Raw genomic sequence first — 11804 nt, forward strand, 5'->3', positions numbered from 1 at the left:
AAGTGTCTGAAGCCACATTTGAACATAGGAAGATAACTCTTCCTGTGCCACCTCGATGCCCCAAAATGAGTGGCCCCTCCACCCAATGTGAGACTCAAACCCACAATCCTGGGCGTAGGAGGTCAGTGGCTCATTCTTCAGATCACTGGGGCTTCCTGTTGATGGCCGGGAGTTGTCCACAAATTCTCAAAAGTTCTGTGCCAGCAAGAGAAGCGGCTCTCTCAAGTCCCACTCAATCTGGCACAGCATTAGGCATGGAATCCTCAGCTTACCTAAGTTTAGAAAGGGTCACTTTGAGCCACTAGGTTGGCTAAAAAGTATTCATTGTTGAGGCTCAGCAATACAGGAAAACTATCTGTTAAAGCATAAGAGGATTATGATATGCACCGAGGAGGGAGTTTCAACACGAATGAAATCATGGCTCCTCTAAGCAATGGATAGTACAGACGTGTTATACAAAAACCTTATGGACAGGGGGAGATGAAGGAATGAATGAAACGTGTTGTGAACATCATGCAGAACAGATTCCCACCAGTGTTAGGAATAATCCTTCTGTTGTTTAGAGTGCAACATTAAAAAAGAAAAAAGGACTAGCATGAGTTCAAAGTTAGTCAACTCTGACCAACCACTAGGATTCCAAATTTAACTATCTTGGTCATGAGCTGAACAGCCCTCTAGGAATCCCACAGTGATTCATACTTCTGAATGAGAGTGCCGAATGTGATGAAACAAAGGAGCAATTAGAGAGGCTACAATGCCTAACTTTATTTTAAATGTATGTTTTAAGGGGAAGCTAATTCCAGAGGGGTGATAATAGAGGTTTAATAACCAGCTAGTGACAGTTCCTAAGCAAAACCTCTAAGCTGGATGACTGGCAAACAGTAATCTGTGTAATCAACACATGACAACCGATGCTTTTTCAGAAGAGATTCTGAAAATGAATCAGAGACAAGAAAATATAATATGTAGTGAATGAAACCAAGTTTAAAAAACATTCTGCAATCAGCTTTGTCAATGGACAAGTGGAGGGAAAGTATATTGTGATAAGCTATGGTGTCATGCACTGGCAAAATCCATTTTCATTCAATACATTAAGACCTCATAAGGACCAGATGAAGAAGTTTAGGCAACCTGAAATAATGTATTCATTCTGAAAGAGTTAAAAGTGATATTTCTTCTATGGCACAAGAGGGCAAAAGACCAACACTCAAAGCATCCTAAGTTTGGATCAAAACAGCTATTCTGAACTGGAATACGGAGAAAAGAACATGCCTATGCCAAAGTGAAGTCAAATGTAGACTATTCCTAATAGGATCAAGTTCACAATACACAAAATCAAAACAGATACTATTTTTGAAGGCAAAATTAGGCTAGAAAACTAGGTATGGAAGAAGAAAACAGAAGAAACTATAATGGATGGGGAAAAGTAGAAAAATTTTAGTCAGAATAAAAGAAACTGACACAGCTTTTCAATTAAAAGATCAACCATTTAAATTTAAAAGTGGCTTGTTGTTTCTTAAGTGGGTAAGGGACATAAAATTCATCAAATTTATATGTAACTTTATGAGAGATAATAAAAACTACAATATAAATAAAGCCTACATAACATGGGATTACTTTACATGTGAGACTACTCAACAACAATATTTTTTTGGTAATTCAGTAAAATTCAATAATTATTTTCTCCCCTGGCTGGGATCCAAAATGGACCCACTTTATACTGGGAATCCTTAGGGAATTTTATGATAGCGACAATTTATGTAAATCTTAATTCATGAACTTTCGAAACTTTTTTTTAAGCTCAGTGTTTCTCAGATCATAGAAGTATTTCTTCACCGCCATCTTCTCTGAATACAAGACTGGATACAATACAGCTAGGTCTAGTTTAGTGTGAACAATGAATCCTCTTAAGTATTCTCGAATGTTTGAATCTGCACTATTCAAAATTATATTTATGTAAAATATGGTCATTGGTCCTAGTTCAATGGAAATATGTAATGCAAATGCAAATAACACATTCACTTCAGGGGTTTCATTATTCACACTAATTAGGACCTTGCAGACTCAAATATAGATACGCAATAAGAAAAAATGCACAATCTTCATTTTCTTTCTTTTTACAGTAATTTTTACCCAAGTCCTGCTATTGAGTAACATAATGCAGAGATCAGCAATATAAAAATGTCCAAACATCAGTAGCTGGATCTTAAGGTCTACCCAATTCAAAGAGAACACTGCACCTCAAGGCATAAAAAGCTCGCGCTACAAATCTACCTATAATGAATAAATCACCTATTTTCTTATTTACATCAAAGCTACTACAAATATAATCGAATAAACAGCACTGGAAAACCTTCTATGTAGGCTAATGCCATTATCACTATTCTCCTCATTTTCTCATGTAAGAGTGGAATCCTTGACTAGAAGTTACTTTTATACCTGAAACAGAAGAGTAACAGAAACACATTTCAAAGCCTGCCTGTTTATACAATCGGCCGAGTCCCTTGCAATTTTCCTTTACATTAGAGTTATTACATTCCTAGATGCTAGGCTCATCACTAGGTTCCACTTCTTTTTAAAGGAGTCAAAGAAAGCAATCTAAGACTCCACTGCATAAAAAACACAGTAGAAAAGTGGTCAAAGGATAGGAACAATTTTTCAAAAGAAGAAATTCCAACTACCAACAACCATGTTGGAAAAATGTTCAAAAAAGCATTTAATAAGAGAAACACAAATTTTAAAAAACAGACATTTCATCTCATGTCTGCCAACTGACAAAGATAATGAAAGAAGGAAATAGTCCACTTTGGAGGGGTTGTGGCAAGTCAGGCACACTAATATTGCTGGCAGAGATATAAATTAGTCCAATCACTCCAAAAAATTTTAGAATTATATGAGGCAAGTTATTAAACTGTTCCTCCCCTTTGATCCAGCAATCCCCATTACTGGGCATGTACTCTAGGGAAGCCAAAGACAAAAAAAGAACCATCGCAATGATACCAAAACATTCACAGTAGCACTTTTTGCGGCAACAAAAAGCTAGAAATAAAGTTAACATTCCTAAACTGAGGAGTGGTTGAATAAGGAAGGGGTGGCACATAAAGATAATGGTGTACTTACCGTCCTAAATAAAAAATCCAGAGAAATATTGGAAGATTTGTATGAAATAGTACAGAGCAAAGAAAGCAAAATCATGAGAACAGTACAGACGCAATGACTACATGTAAATGAAAACAACTCTAAAAGGCAGATGAACACAGATTAAATTCGATGATCAATACTGATTCCAGATGACAGATGATGAAACAAACCTTCCCCTGCAGTGAGAGGAGGGTGGCAAATCACACATGTCAAATGTGACATACATGGGTGCTATATTGACTGCTTTTCATTATTATAAGGGAAATGGAGGGAAGGGGAGATGAGATGGGTATATCCAGAAATAATTATGATTTAAAAGGCACTAGTAATTTTTATAAGAAAAATTTGCCTATCATGTTTCAACATGAACTAAAAATTCCTACCTCCCTAGAGAAATGTTATATTTGTATATATATTTCCCTAAGCTATTGATGGCTTTATATTACCATTAAGCAACATAACTTTTTTGACCTTTCAAATTCTGCTAAGGGGGTATTCCAATTCTACTTCTTTTCCAAAGACCACCATCTCTAAAGGCTTTTTTGCCTTCTATTCCAGCCATGTGTCCACACACCACAGGCCACTAACACAAAACCGTTTTCTTAAATGAAAGAATTAAACACCAGGCTTCCTCCAAGTACACATAGTTCTCTCCATTCAACAAAAGGCACTTTTACCTGAATTTCAGAATGGCAAGTCCATCTTAATTGCTCAACGAAGCATCCCCATCAATCGGTAACTAAGTGAATTTGTCCAGCAGAACGTAAACTGTACAAATGCAATCTGACCCTCGGCGTTCCTAAAATCATAAATGTATTTTTCCAATCCCTTTTCATTTCTGAATACTATATCTCCAAATACACAGATCTATAAGAAAAAAACAAACCACAGACTCCACATTTTCTTTCCTTTCCAATGATTTTTCCAAGCACAAAGGAAGCTCTCTCCTTTCCGAGTGACTCTAAGAAGAGCACATGTTTGAGCTGCCCACCCTATAACACAAAGCTTTCACTTTAGATAACATGAACGTCTACTGCTGACCTGGAATGTGAGGTCAGGACAAATCATTTAGGCCAGACACACTAACAATGGATTCCCTGTTGTGAAAGAGGGAAGATTTCCTTTAGGTAAATACTATTTTCCAAAGTGATCACAAAAGGGCTGCTTCACTAACAGATTGGGACACACAGGACCATCAACAACCTACTAGAAATGGAAAATCTGATAGGATAAGGCATGGTCTGGTTAGCTAGAGCAAGATGGAAACAGTTAAGCAAAGGATTATTGAGTCCAGCGTTCACAGTTGTTCAATGAACGTGCATTTCCATTGTGATTAGTGACGACATATCATAGTTCATAAAATTTTCTAACATCTTTTCAATATAATACCAATTATTTTCTTTTTTTAACTTTTCCTTTTTCTAATTCATAAGAATTTCATTTCTTTCCCTTCCCTATCTCCCCACCAATGATGGGGGAGATGGGGGAAAAAGAAAAAAATCCCCCATAACAAATATGAATAATTGAGCAAAATAAATCCCCACACTGGCCATTTTAGAAAACATATATCTACACCTGCATCTTGAGCCTATCACCTCTTTATCAGGGAGTGAAGAACATGCTTGTTTACCAGTCCTCTAGAAATCATGGTTGGTCTGTGCATTAATGAGAGTTCTTATATCTTTCAAGACTGTATTTACAATGTTGTGATAATATAATCTGTTCTCCTGGTTCTGCTCACTTCACTCTGGATCAGTTCATGTAGGTCTTTCCGGGTTTCTCAGAAACCATTCATTGCATCATTTCTTATGGCAAAACAGTTTTCCATCACATTCAAATACCATAATTGTTCAGTCATTCCCCAGGTAATGAGCACCCCCTAATCTGCAGTTCTTTACCATTACAAAAAAGAGTTGCTATAAATATTTTTGTATGTGAGTCCTTTTCTTTTTTTTTAAATTTCTACTGGGGACATAGGCCTAGTAGTTGTATCACTGGGCCAAAAACCACGCACAGTTTAGTGACTTTTGGGTCAAGGTTCCAAAGTGCTTTCCAGAATGACTAAAGCAATTTTCACAGCATTAGTGTGCTTGCTTTCCTTCTAGCATTTGGTGTTTTTGACAATCTGATGGGTGTGAGGAACCTTGGAGTTGCTTTAATGGGCATTTTTCTCATTATTAGTGATTTATAACATTTTTAAAAATATGGCTACTGATAGTTTGGATTTCTTCCTTTGAAAACTGCCCAGTCAACTATTATTTTCCAAAATAATTCTTTCAACATCACAACTTGATTCTTCCAACCACACTTGGCATTTACGTAGTGTTTAAGGACATCAAAGCACTTGTAAAGTCTGTAGTAACTGCTCCAAGAGTCTATGAAGCTCAAGTAGAAAATAACCAACTTCTGTAATCAGATCTCATGCCACCCTACAGACAACGCACAAGTTCCTTGGGAGAAGAAACAACCCCCTATCCCTGGTTGCTTGACACCTAATATTCGAAGGGCATTTGTGAATGAAACAAATCAACTCTTCAGTTTCCAAAACACTGACTACAACTTGACTAGATACAGCAGCGTCAATCCTCCTGCCCTGCTCAAGTGATCATAGCCCTTGTGTGTGTTCTATACATGTGAGGTGTTTAATGAAAGTCTACCGACTGACCTACAGTGAGGTCAGTTAGAATGCTACTGTTCTTAAGCCCATGCCACTAAAGGCCTGTTGACTGAGAAAGCTAAGAGCAAAATCTATGCTTGTCAGAAGATCTGTATTCATCAATCAACCAAGTATCTATGCACCCCATGTTGTCCTAATATACAAGATCAATGCTGCAGAAATCCCCCAAAACAAAAAAACAGAAGCTGCTGGAAATACTCATAAAGTCAATTGTTAGAAATCTCTTCTCCATTATCATGACCATAAACAAGAGAAAAATTACTTCAGGTCCCTGTAAGTGCTAAAGGAGAATTTTTCAATTCACAAGGAGTAGCAATCCAAGGGCATTCTCTAAATATAACAGGTGTTCTGAAAGCCTCCAGGAAATTCATTTGGGGGCAGGGGTGGGAGGAGACAGGAGGAACGTAGGACCCAAGGAAGGGAGGGAACATAAGTCAACATTTTCGCAGATCACTCAAGTTTCCTCTTCTTTGCCCTTAAAAATACTTCTAACCTACCATTCCATTCCTTTCCTTCCATGAGGCCAAGAGTGAAATGGTTCCTGAGATCGGGAGGTCCAGATGAAACAGGTTTGCCCACAAGCTGCTTGCTCCTTGTGCCTCTTGTCACAACCACCAACCAAGGTGGGTGTCATAGTGGTCCAAGTACACCAGGGGTTTTGAACCATTTTTGTATCATGGATCCCTCTCTGGCAGTCAGGTGAAATTTATGGACTCAGTTTCAGAATAAAGTTTTTAAATGCATCAAATAAAACACATAGGACTACAAAGGAAACCAACTATATCAAAATACAGTTATCAAAATATTTTAAAAAACAAGCTCACAGAGCTCAAGTCAAGAACGCTTGAACTAAGGCAATCTTGGAGGGCTGTGGTGGTCAAGAGAGAGATCTGGAGCAGAGATGAGGCTAAAGTTTTGGGGATGTGGGGCAGAGACAGGCCAGCCAATACCATACACACCAAAGAGAGACTGAACAGGACTAATAACTGCAGGGAAACCTCAGAAACAACCAGATGGAGTCGGATGCAATTCTCAAAGCCTAATGCTACACCCATATCCCATTTTCTCTAATTATTTGCCCAGTCAATCTGGTTAAGTTCTATATATGCAATTCCCTTCCAAATTCTTCTCTTCATGCCCTAGGCAGGAACAGTGATGGGAGAACTAGAATTTTGATCATGAAAAGCTGCTCCTTGATAGTTTTGCTACATATCAGCTCTTTTACACCTGGGTTTTAACTGATCACGTGGAAATTAAAAAATCAATTACCTACATCTCATGTGTGAAACTGGTTAGTCAAGCAGGTTGCCCAAACGCATGGTAGCAGCTTTAGAGAAGAGATGATATGTCCTATTGTATTAAGTCCTGAATCTGGATTGAACCTGGGGCTAGTGTCCAGCTGCCATGGAGGTCAGGCGTGCTCTGAGAGCAGTGGATCTATAGAAGCCTTTGCAAAGGTCAGTGCCTGGACACTAAATATATTCTCCGAGGACACCACTTAGTAGTTGCCAAAAGGTAGTGCCTCCTGGTGGCCCCATTACAAATTTCACTCCCTGGCTGGTTAAGGAGTAAAGTAACAAACAACCAGCTCGCTTCTTTTTCTGTAGGTTGCTGAAAGCTGGGTCTGGATTGTTACTGCTTCTCCCGCTCCATGTCTAGCTCTCACCTTAACACTACCTATCACAAAGCGGACACTGATTCTAGCTCCATCTAATCTGGTATGTCCTCAGGGAATTTTATTAATTATCTGGTAAATAACTCCAATTCCAACATGTAACTGTTAAGCCACCACCATGTTCAAAAATTAGCTCTCAAGTTTCTACTTCAATGGTTACAAATTTGATGCTTGATACATATGATTAACGTGAGTCAAATCAAAGGACTCTCTTGGAATGAGTGTTTGGAGTTGAACAATTTCCATCAGAAGATAGAGTGAGTCAGTTCACAGGGATCTGGACCTGGAAAGAACCTTAAAGACTCTATTCTTTTTTTTTTAAATGTATTTAGTTTATTGATGATGTTTGCTGATCTGCATAGGTGGAGAGAATTTCCTCACCAGAATATAGACTCTATTCTTAAAAATGAGGGAACAGAGACCCAGACAAACAACAAGGCTGAAGAGAAAGCTGTACTAAGTGACAGAACCAGGCCTTAGACCCAAACTGGGTGTCCTAATTCCAAATTCCTCTTGATGTGGCAATCACAACTCTTGAAAATCATCAAAGCGTTGATGTCCCAATTCGGTGTCTTGAGGAACAGGGATGTAGTTTCATTTACCCATCCTACATGCCTAAGAGAGAACAGGCTGTCACCAAGGTTTTGTGTTCATGCCACAAATCACTTAATTTCCTCAAGTGGGGAGCACAATGAAATCTACAAAGGGATCCTGTCCTTGCTGCAGGAAACCTCTGTGGGCAATATGCTCCACAGCTCAGAATCACAAAGGGCGCACTGCCAAAGGGGACTTGTCAGCTCAGCCTGGGCACAACTCTTCCAGTGCCAGAATGTGACAGTGTTGTGCCTGACTAGTCTGGAGATTTTCCTGTGAAAACTAAAAATGCTCAGATTTAATAGAAGAAGAAGGAAAGGACAGAGAGCCTATTTTCCCATCAACCAAACAACATATTTAAACAGACACTGGCTTCCATGCACATGTTTGAATTAGGTGAATAAAGAAGATGATGGCAGTGGTACAACCTCTAAATTCTAGAAGAATGTTTGCCAAATATGCCATAATCTGACTCCCAGGTGTGGTCTTCAGCTTAAAGAGATGTCAAGGATAAAAAAACAAATTCTTTGCCTATGTTTATTAGGAATAGGTATTTTCCCATTAGGGGCCTAATTTCTATACAGCAAGAACAGCATTAATATAACAAATGTTAAATAAGCATAAATCTTTCACATTTCTTCCTAAAAATATGGACTCACTAAGCCCCTGTACATCACACCCATTTCTAAACATGAACAGAATCCTATATAAAACTAACCCAGTAAAGAGACTACTAAATAAAGGTTTGGAGTTGGTTTATCACCTTAAACAAAAGTAGACACATAGTAGGTACTAAATATCTGTTATCTGAGTGACAGACTGGATTGTAAACAATATACTATCTGTTTAAGGATCCAAATTCCCAATGATGTAAGTGAGCTAAGTAAGGGCTGGGATGGGCACACTGGGGTGAATGTCAATATCCCTACAGTTCACCAAAAAGGGTGATTTCTGCAAAGCTAAAGCAGAATAAAGACTATATATAAAGAGACTTCAGCACTTAATGGAGACACTCCAACTACGATATGCTGTATAAGATATACTGCCTTCTCAAGTAAGAAATCCTCAAATTAATGGCTAAAAATCAGTATCTCCTCCAATGGCTGAATAGGGGAAAAGGTAGAGATCCTTAAAATTCTTTTCCTGTTTTGTCATTGGAGTTGGGGGGCAGATGTAACACAATGGAAAATTAAGAACAAACATTCCTTAAAATCTAAAAAGCATCAAACAAGTTTTTTATTTTTAATAGCTCATAATACTGTTTGTCTATAACACTCTTAAAAGGAGCTATGAATTCATTTAAGTAAATCCATCAGTAGGCAAAATTAAACAATACAAAATGAAACAAATTTTTAAAAGAGGACTTTCACAGGACTCTTACAAATGTTCTCCAAAACATCCTTACTCTGAAGCAGCTCTCTCCCAAGGGAACCATATATTCTGCTCAGCATCTAAGGTTCTGGTTACAGAAGATGCAGATTTGTTTACAAAACCTTTACCTTTTACCCAGAGGAGTTAGTTCATATTTCTTTGGTTCTGCCATTACATAGCACTTGAGAAATTTAAAGCGAAGGCAGATAAAAACGTGGAATTCCAGAAATAATCAGCAGACCTACAGCAACTTAACGGTATTTCAATTTCTGAGCTTGGACACTATTTATTTTCCAGACCCTTCCTTCAAATACTAAAACCACCTTGAGAAGAAAGACCATTTTATCCTTAAACCATCAATTTGCTAGCTCTGACAAAAAGCAGACAACTGTGTATAAGTCACACTATTGTTTTCTACTTATAAGAGAATGCTCTAAGAGAAAAGAAGAGAAGGAAAGTAAGGAGAAAAAAGAAATTAAGAAAAAAGGAAGAAACTAAAGAGAAGGGAAAAAGGCAGAAATTAAGAGAAACAAGGAAGAAATTAAGAAAAAGAAAGAAGGAAAGAGAAGGAATAAAAGAAATAGAGGCGAGAAACGAGGAAAGATAAGTTAAGAAAGAAAAGGAAGGAATGAATGAAAATGAAGAAAGGAAAAGAAGAAGAGGCAAAGAAAGGAAGGAGAGAAGGAAGGAAAGGAAGAAAAATAGTTAAGGAAAAGGGAGAAGAAATGGCAGAAAGGAAAGAAATTAAGAAAAAAGGAAAGGAAGGAAAGAAAGGAAGGAATTAACAAAGAAAAGGAAAGAAAAATTAAGAAAAGGAAGAAAGAAGGTAAAAAGGACAGACACTAATCGCCCCAGCTCTTTCTCATCTATTATCTCATCTGGATGTGAACACACAAAGTAGGACGGTGTACAAAAGGACAATCTCCAGAACACTTTTAAGCCTCCCTAAACAGGAGTGGCTTTCTCTAAAAAGGCGGATTCAAACTTCACTTACCCTCCCCTTCCACAATCTGGTCTATGCCTCATGCCCCCAAACCAGCCACACTGGGGTCCGGTTGGTTTCTGATTAGCGAAGCCCTTCTCCAGTCCAAACCAAACTCACGCTCCCCCTCCCCCCAACAGCAGCACGTAAAACCGAAATCTCCCGCCTCTCTGCCCCCCCCCCATCCCAATGACAAGCGCCCCCCACCCACCCTCCCAAAGCTTCCCGACTCCCCGCTCCAGCCCCAAACTTCGGGGCAGTGCCCGCTACCAGCCCTGCCTCCGCACAGACTCGGCTCCTTCTCTCCTCTCTCCGCGGGCTGGACACCAGAGCCCTCCAAAGTTTCGGAGCCCGAGCAAACAACCATTTTAAGGCAAGAGGCTGGGAAGGAGCGTGTCCGCGGCCCCCCAGCCCGGCTCCTCCCGCACCATCCCTCCCTCCGCTAAGTCCTCTCCGTCTCTCGGGCTCTCAAACGTACTCACGCGCTTCCCGGGCTCCGGGTCCGAGCGGAGGGGAGGCAAAAGTAAAACCCAAGGGTCCTGTGCATCGGGAGGTGTCCAGCGCGGGAGACAAAGGCTAGACGGGGAAAAGGCACCAGGCGGGCGCCCCCATCGCGCCGCTTCCAACGGACCCGCGGCGCTGCTGCGTGGAGAGCAAAGCAGCCGGTTCCCCCCTCCAGGAGCTGCAAGGCAGGGGTGCCGGGCCCCCACGCCGGGCGCTGCCACCCTCCCGCCCCTCAGGCCCCGGGCCGCCGGGACCCCGCCAGCGCCCGCCTCATCCGTGGGGCAGGACTGGGCTGGGCCGGCTGCGCGGAGGAGGAAGAGGAGGAGGAGGGGGACCGGGAGGGAAGGGGGAGGCAGAGCCCGCCCGGGCAGAGCGGTCGGGGCACAGCCGGGGCCACCCCCGCCTTTCTTTTCCCTCCCGATTTGGGCAGCGGCCTCGAGCGCGCCAGCCGCCTGGGGGGACGAAGCGGGAGGGGACGGCGCGTCCGGCCCCGGGCTCTGCCAAGAAGCCGGGCCCGGCCCCCTCCCCCACCGCGCTCTCCCGAGTCCCCCGCCCCGCTCCTCAGAGGCCCCTCCGGGCCCCCAGCACTCCCACAGCCGCCAGTTTTCAGTCCCCTCCCCGCCCCGGGCCCCCCCAGTTTTCAGTCCCTCCCCGCCCCGGGCCCCCCCCACTTCTAGTTCCTCCCTTTTCCTGGACCCCCCCACCCAAGTCCTCAGTTCTTCCTCTTCCCGGCCCCCGGCTCTCCGGGGCCCCCTTTCCCAAGGCGCCCCCATTTCTTCTCAGACCCTTCCCCGCCGCTCAGCCGCCCCCACCCCGGTCCCCTGGGTCCCTGGCCTCCTCCCTCTCCGGTCCGCCGGCTT

The 11804-nt window shown here is 41.6% G+C and overlaps 1 protein-coding gene across 1 annotated transcript in view; it reads right to left on the minus strand.

Moving 5' to 3' along the window:
* The window catches only part of GJC1 (gap junction protein gamma 1), a 35725-nt gene extending 24758 nt beyond the window's left edge, over window positions 1-10967 (minus strand). Inside the window, exon 1 of the mRNA XM_036756687.1 lies at window positions 10923-10967. The gene's annotated coding sequence lies outside the window, so the exon portion shown is untranslated. The remainder of the gene's footprint in view (window positions 1-10922) is intronic.
* Between the last annotated feature and the right edge of the window lie 837 nt (window positions 10968-11804).

Source organism: Trichosurus vulpecula, chromosome 4 (genome assembly GCF_011100635.1).
Source record: "Trichosurus vulpecula isolate mTriVul1 chromosome 4, mTriVul1.pri, whole genome shotgun sequence".
NCBI classification, from domain to species: domain Eukaryota; kingdom Metazoa; phylum Chordata; class Mammalia; order Diprotodontia; family Phalangeridae; genus Trichosurus; species Trichosurus vulpecula.